The sequence below is a fragment of the Sapajus apella genome, unplaced genomic scaffold, assembly GCF_009761245.1.
Source record: "Sapajus apella isolate SASKATOON/1434 unplaced genomic scaffold, GSC_monkey_1.0 scaffold138, whole genome shotgun sequence".
NCBI classification, from domain to species: domain Eukaryota; kingdom Metazoa; phylum Chordata; class Mammalia; order Primates; family Cebidae; genus Sapajus; species Sapajus apella.
The window spans coordinates 1,037,229-1,043,649 of NW_022437078.1; the positions used below are offsets into that span (position 1 = coordinate 1,037,229).

The 6,421-nt window shown below is 41.1% G+C and overlaps 1 pseudogene across 1 annotated transcript; it reads right to left on the bottom strand.

The window, feature by feature from the left end:
* Positions 1 to 1,971: 1,971 nt before the first annotated feature.
* On the bottom strand, positions 1,972 to 3,266 carry LOC116540321 (annotated as a pseudogene). Its single transcript, XR_004264390.1, has one exon. The product of XR_004264390.1 is annotated as an L-lactate dehydrogenase B chain pseudogene (transcript).
* Between the last annotated feature and the right edge of the window lie 3,155 nt (positions 3,267 to 6,421).

Below are 6,421 nucleotides of genomic sequence, written 5' to 3' on the forward strand. Positions count from 1 at the left end.
ATTGCTTATTTTTGTCAAGTTTGTCAAAGATCACATGGTTGTAGGTGTGTGGCATTACTTCCAGGGCCTCTGTTGTGTTCCATTGGTCTATATCTCTGTTTTGGTACCAGTACCATGCTGTTTTGATCACTGTAGCCTTGTAGTATAGTTTGAAGTCTGGTAGTGTGATGCCTCCAGTTTTGTTCTTTTTGCTAGGAATTGTCTTGGCTACATGGGCTCTCTTTTGGTTCCATATGAAGTTTAAGGTGGTTTTTTCCAGTTCTGTGAAGAGGGTCAGTGGCAGCTTGATGGGGATAGCATTGAATCTATGAATTACTTTGGGCAGTATGGCCATTTTCACAATATTGATTCTTCCTAACCATGAGCATGGAGTGTTTTCCCATCTGTTTGTGTCCTCTCTTATTTCCTTGTGCAGTGGTTTCTAATTCTCCTTGAAGAGGTCCTTTACATCCTTTGTCACTTGTATTCCTAGGTATTTTATTCTCTTTGTAGCAATTGTGAATGGCAGTTTGTTCTTGATTTGGCTCTTTTTAAGTCTTTTACTGGTGTGTAGGAATGCTTGTGATTTCTGCACATTGATGTTGTATCCTGAGACTTTGTTAAAGTTGTTTATCAGTTTAAGGAGATTTTCGGTTGAGATGATAGGGTCTTCTAAACATACAATCACGTCATCTGCAAATAGAGACAATTTGACTTCCTCCTTTCCTAATTGAATACTATTTATTTCTTTTTCTTGCCTTATTGCTCTGGCTAGAACTTCCAATACTATATTGAATAGGAGTGGTGAGAAAGGGCATCTTTGTCTACTGCCAGATTTCAAAGGGAATGCTTCCAGTTTTTACCCATTCATTGTGATATTGGTTGTGTGTTTGTCATAAATAGCTTTTATTATTTAGAAATACGTTCTGTCAATACCTAGTTCATTGAGAGTTTTTAGCATAAAGGGCTGTTGAATTTTGTCAAAGGCCTTCTCTCTATCCGTTGAGGTAATCATGTGGTTTTTGTCTTTGGTTCTGTTTATGTGGTGGATTTTATTTATAGACTTGCGTATGTTGAACCAGCCTTGCATCCCTGGGTTGAAGCCTACTTGGTCATGGTGGATACGCTTTTTGATTTGCTGTTGCAATCAGTTTACCAGTATTTTCTTGAATAATTTTGCGTCTATATTCATCATGTGTATTGGTCTGAAGTTTTCTTTTCTTGTTGGGTCTCTTCTGGGTTTTGGTATCAGAATGATGTTGGTCTCATAAAATGATTTGGGAAGGATTCCCTCTTTTTGGATTGTTTGGAATAGTTTCAGAAGTAGTCGTACCAACTCCCCTTTGTATGTCTGGTAGAATTTGGCTGTGAACCCGTCTGGACCTGGGCTTTTTTTGATTGGTAGGCTATTAATTGCTGCCTCAACTTCAGCCCTTGTTATTGGTCTGTTGAGGGTTTCAACTTCTTCCTGGTTTAGGCTTGGGAGGAGGCAAGTGTCCAGGAATTTATCCATTTCTTCCAGGTTTACTAGTTTATTTGCATAGAGTTGTTTGTAATAATCTCTGATGATTGTTTGTATTTCTGTGGAATCTGTGGTGATATTCCATTTATCGTTTTTTTATTGCATCTATTTGATTCTTCTCTCTTCTCTTTTTTATCAATCTGGCTAGAGGTCTGTCTATTTTGTTGATCTTTTCTAAAAACCAGCTCCTGGATTTATAGGTTTTTTTGAAGGGTTTTTTTGTGTCTCCATCTCCTTCAGTTCTGCTCTGATCTTAGTTATTTCTTGTCTTCTGCTAGCTTTTGGGTTTTTTTTTTTTTTTTTTTTTGAGACAGAGTCTTGCTCTGTTGCCAGGTGCCAGGCTGGAGTGCAGTGGCGCCATCTCGGCTCACTGCAATCTCCGCCTCCTGGGTTCAAGCAATACTACTGCCTCAGCCTCCTGAGTAGCTGGGACTACATGCACGCACCACCATGCCCAGCTAATTTTTGCATTTTTGTATTTTTTTTCACACTGCAATAGTTAATTTTATTTGTTCAAGAACTCATATTGCAAGCATTAAACCAAGCATAGGCTTTGACTGTGTGAGCCCAAATTCACATATTGAAGAAGATCAGAGCAAACTGTGATTCATGTACATGGATGAAAACTAAAGGCTCAGAGTTAATCACATTGTAGTTTTTAGACTTCTACAGCCTAGGGCTCAGTAGTCACAGGTCTTTTAGGTCCTTCTGGATGTCCCAAGGGTATCTGCACTTTTCTTGAGCTGAGCAACCTCATCATCCTTGAGCTTCTGGTTGATAACGCTTGTTAATCACCAGGCATTGAGGATACGTGGAAGGCTCAGGAAGACTTCATTCTTGATGCCATACATCCCCTTTACCATTGTTGATACGGGATGAATCCTGGATAGATTTTTCAACATGGAGTCAATAAGATTAGCCACACTTAATCCAATAGCCCAGTTGGTGTATTCTTTTAGCTTGATGACTTCATAGGCATTTTCAACCACCATCTTATGCACTTCCTTCCAATTTTCACTATCATTGTCAGTTTCTATTTCTGGGTTCAGTTCCTTAAGAGAAACACCTGCCACATTCACACCACTCCACACAGCCACACTTGAGTCAACATGTTCCCCCAAAGTCCATCCCTGGCAGCTGGTGGGATGAATGCCAAGTTTTTCAGCCATAAGGTAGTGAAATCTTGCAGAATCCAGATTACATCCACTTCCAATCACACAGTGTTTGGGTAATCCACTCAGTTTCCAGGTAACATATGTAAGAATGTCCGCTGGGTTGTAAACCACAATTATGATGCAGTCAGGACTGTACTTGACGATCTGAGGAATAATGAATTTGAAGACATTAACATTTCTCTGCACCAGATTGAGACGACTTTCCCCTTCTTGCTGATGGACTCCTGCAGTTACCACTACAATCTTAGAATTGGCGGTCACGGAATAATCTTTATCTGCGACAATTTTGGGTGTCTGAAGAAATAAGCTCCCATGCTGCAGATCTATCATTTCTCCTTTATCTTCCAAAACGTCCACAAGAGCAAGTCCATCAGCCAGAGACTTTCCCAGAATACTGATAGCACACGCCATACCAACTTGTCCAACACCCATTACAGTGATCTTATTGTTTGGGACTGTTGTCTCTTCTTCTGCAACTGGTGCAATGAGTTTTTCCTTAAGAGTTGCCATTTTGCACAGGAGAGAGAAGACCCTGGAGACCGCAGAAACAGTGGTGCGGAGAAGACAATGTCAGCTGCGTGCCAATTTTTGTATTTTTCAGTAGAGATGTGGTTTCACCATGTTGGCCAGGATGGTCTTGATCTCTTGACCTCGTGATCCTCCTGCCTCAGCCTCCCAAAGTGCTGGGATTACAGGTGTGAGCCACTGCATCTGGCCGCTTTTGAGTTTTTTGATCTTGCTCCTGTAGCTCTTTCGATTTTGATGATAGGGTGACGATTTTAGATCTTTCCTTGCTTCTCATGTGGACATTTATTGCTGTAAATTTTCCTCTTGTATGTGTCCCAGAGGTTCTTGTACATTGTGTCTTCATTCTTGTTGGTTTTAAAGAGCTTCTTTATTTCTGCCTTCAATTCATTGTTTATCCAGTCAACACTCCAGAGCCAGTCGTTCAGTTTCCATGAAGTTGTGCGGTTCTGAGTTAGTTTCCTAATCCTGAGTTCTAATTTGATTGGACTGTGGTCTGAGAGATTATTTGTTATGATTTCCGTTCTTTTGCATTTGCTGAGGAGTGATTTATTTCCAATTATGTGGTCAATTTTACAGTAGGTGTGATGTGGTGCTGAAAAGAATGTATATTCTGTGGATTTGGGGTGGAGTATTCTGTAGATGTCCGTTAGGTTTGCTTGGTCCAGATCTGAGTTCAAGTCCTGGATATCCTTGTTAATTTTCTGTCTCATTGATCTGTCTAATATTGACAGTGGAGTGTTGAAGTCTCCCACTATTATTGTGTGGGAGTCAAAGTCTCTTTGTAGGTCATTAAGAACTTGCTTTATGTTTCTGGGTGCTCCTATATTGGGTGTGTATATATTTAGGGTCATTAACTCTTCTTGTTGCATTGATCCTTTTACCATTATGTAATGCCCTTCATTGTCTCTTTTGATCTTTGTTGGTTTAAAGTCTATTTTATCAGAGACTAGGATTGCAACTTCTGCTTTTCTTGCTGTCCATTTGCTTGGTAGATCTTCCTCCATCCCTTTATTTTGAGCCTATTTGTGTCCTTGCATGTGAGATTGGTTTCCTGGATACGGCACACCGATGGTTTTTGACTTTTTATCTGATTTGCCAGTTTGTGTTTTGAATGGAGCACTCAGCCCATTCACATTTAAGACTAATATTGTTATGTGTGAATTTGATCCTGCCATTTTGATGCTAGCTGGTTATTTTGCCTGTTAGTTGACACAGTTTCTTCATTGTGTTGTTGCTTTTTACCGTTTGGTATGTTTTTGGAGTGACTGGTACTGGCTGTTCCTTTCTATGTTTGGTGCTTCTTTCAGGAGCTCTTGTAAGGCCAGCCTGGTGGTGACAAAATCTCTCAGCAATTGCTTGTTCATAAAGGATTTTATTTATTTGCTTCATAATCCTTCGCTTATGAAGTTTAGTTTGGCTGACATGAAATTCTAGGTTGAAAGTTCTTTTCTTTAAGGATGTTGAATATTGACCCCCACTCTCTTCTGGCTTTTTGGGTTTCTGCCGAGAGATCTGGTGTGAGTCTGATGGGCTTCCCTTTGTGGGTAACCTGACCTTTCTCTCTGGTTGCCCTTAGCATTTTTTTCCTTCATTTCAACCCTGGTGATTCTGATGATTATGTGCCTTGGGGTTGCTCTTCTTGAGGAATGTCTTTGTGGTGTTCTCTGTATTTCCTGAACTTGAATATTGGCCTGGCTTGCTAGATTGGGGAAGTTCTCCTGGATAATATCCTGAAGAGTGTTTTCCAGCTTGGATTCATTCTCTCTGTCACATTCAGGTACGCCTATCAAACGTAGATTAGGTCTTTTCACATAATCTCATATTTCTTGGAGATTTTCTTCATTTTATTTCACTCTTTTTTCTCTAATCTTGTCTTCTCATTTTATTTCATTGAGTTGATCTTCAATCTCTGATATCCTTTCTTCTGCTTGGTTGATTCAGCTATCGAAACTTTTATATGATTCACGAAGTTCTCATTTGTGTTTTTCAGCTCCTTTAAGTCATTTATATTCTTTTTTAAGATGTTTATTCTCATTGGCATTTTGTCAAATCTTTTTTCAAAGTTATTAGTTTCTTTGCATTGGGTTAGGACATGTTGTTTTAGCTCAGAGAAGTTTGTTATTATCCACCTTCTGAAGCCTGTTTCTGTCAATTTATCAGACTCATTCTCCATCCAGCCTTGTTCCTTTGCTGGTGAGGAGTTGTGATCCCTTGGAGGAGGAGAGATGTTCTGGTTTTGGGTGTTTTCATCCTTTTTGCACTGGTTTCTTCACATCTTTCTGGATTTATCTACCTGTGGTCTTTGTAGTTGGTGACTTTTGGATGGGGTCTCTGAGTGAACGTGCTTTTTGTTGATGATGAAGTTATTTCTTCTGTTTTTTAGTTTTCCTTCCAAAAGTCAGGCCCCTCTGCTATAGTCAGGCCCACTCCAGACCCTGCGTGCCTGGGGATCACCTGCGGCCACTGCAGAACAATAAGGGTTGCTGCCAGTTTCCTCTTCTGTTATCTTTGTCCCAGAAGGATACCCACCAGATGTTAGCCTGAGGTCTCCTTTACAAGGTGAATCTTTGGGTCTAAGGCGGTCAGGGGGCTACTTGAGGAGACAGTTTGTCCCTTATAGGAGCTCAAATGCTGAGCTGTGAGCTCCATTGTTCTGTTCAGAGCTTCTGTGCTAGTGTGTTTATGTCTGTTGCAGCAGAACTCATAACTGCCTTTTTTCCTAGGTGCTCTGTCCTGGGAAGGTGTGGCTTTATTTATAAGTTCTTGACATGCTGCTGCCTTTTTTCAGAGCTGCCCTGCCCAGCAAGGAGTTAGCCTAGTCACAGTCTGCCAGCAGAGGCATTGCTGAGCTGCCATGGTCTCTGCCCAGCTGCTGTGTGAGCTTCCTTGCGGTTTTATTTATAGAGGTATAGTTAGAACTGCCTTGGTAGTGATGGTCTGCATCAGTAATGGTGGACAGTCTCTGTAATGGCCAACTGTCTCGGTAATGGTGAACTGCCTCAGTAATGGTGGACTGCTTTGGTACTGGTGGACTGCCTTGGTAATGGCGGATGTCCTTCCCCTCACAGAGCTGGACCTTACCAGATCCAGCTGTGCTTGCTGTGAAACTCTCAATCCAGAGTGTTTCAGATTGCTGGTTTTTTTGGGGGTGGGACCCCCCAAGGCAGATCACCTGGCTCCCTGTTTCAGCCCCTTTTTGTTCAGGTGTATGGGTGGC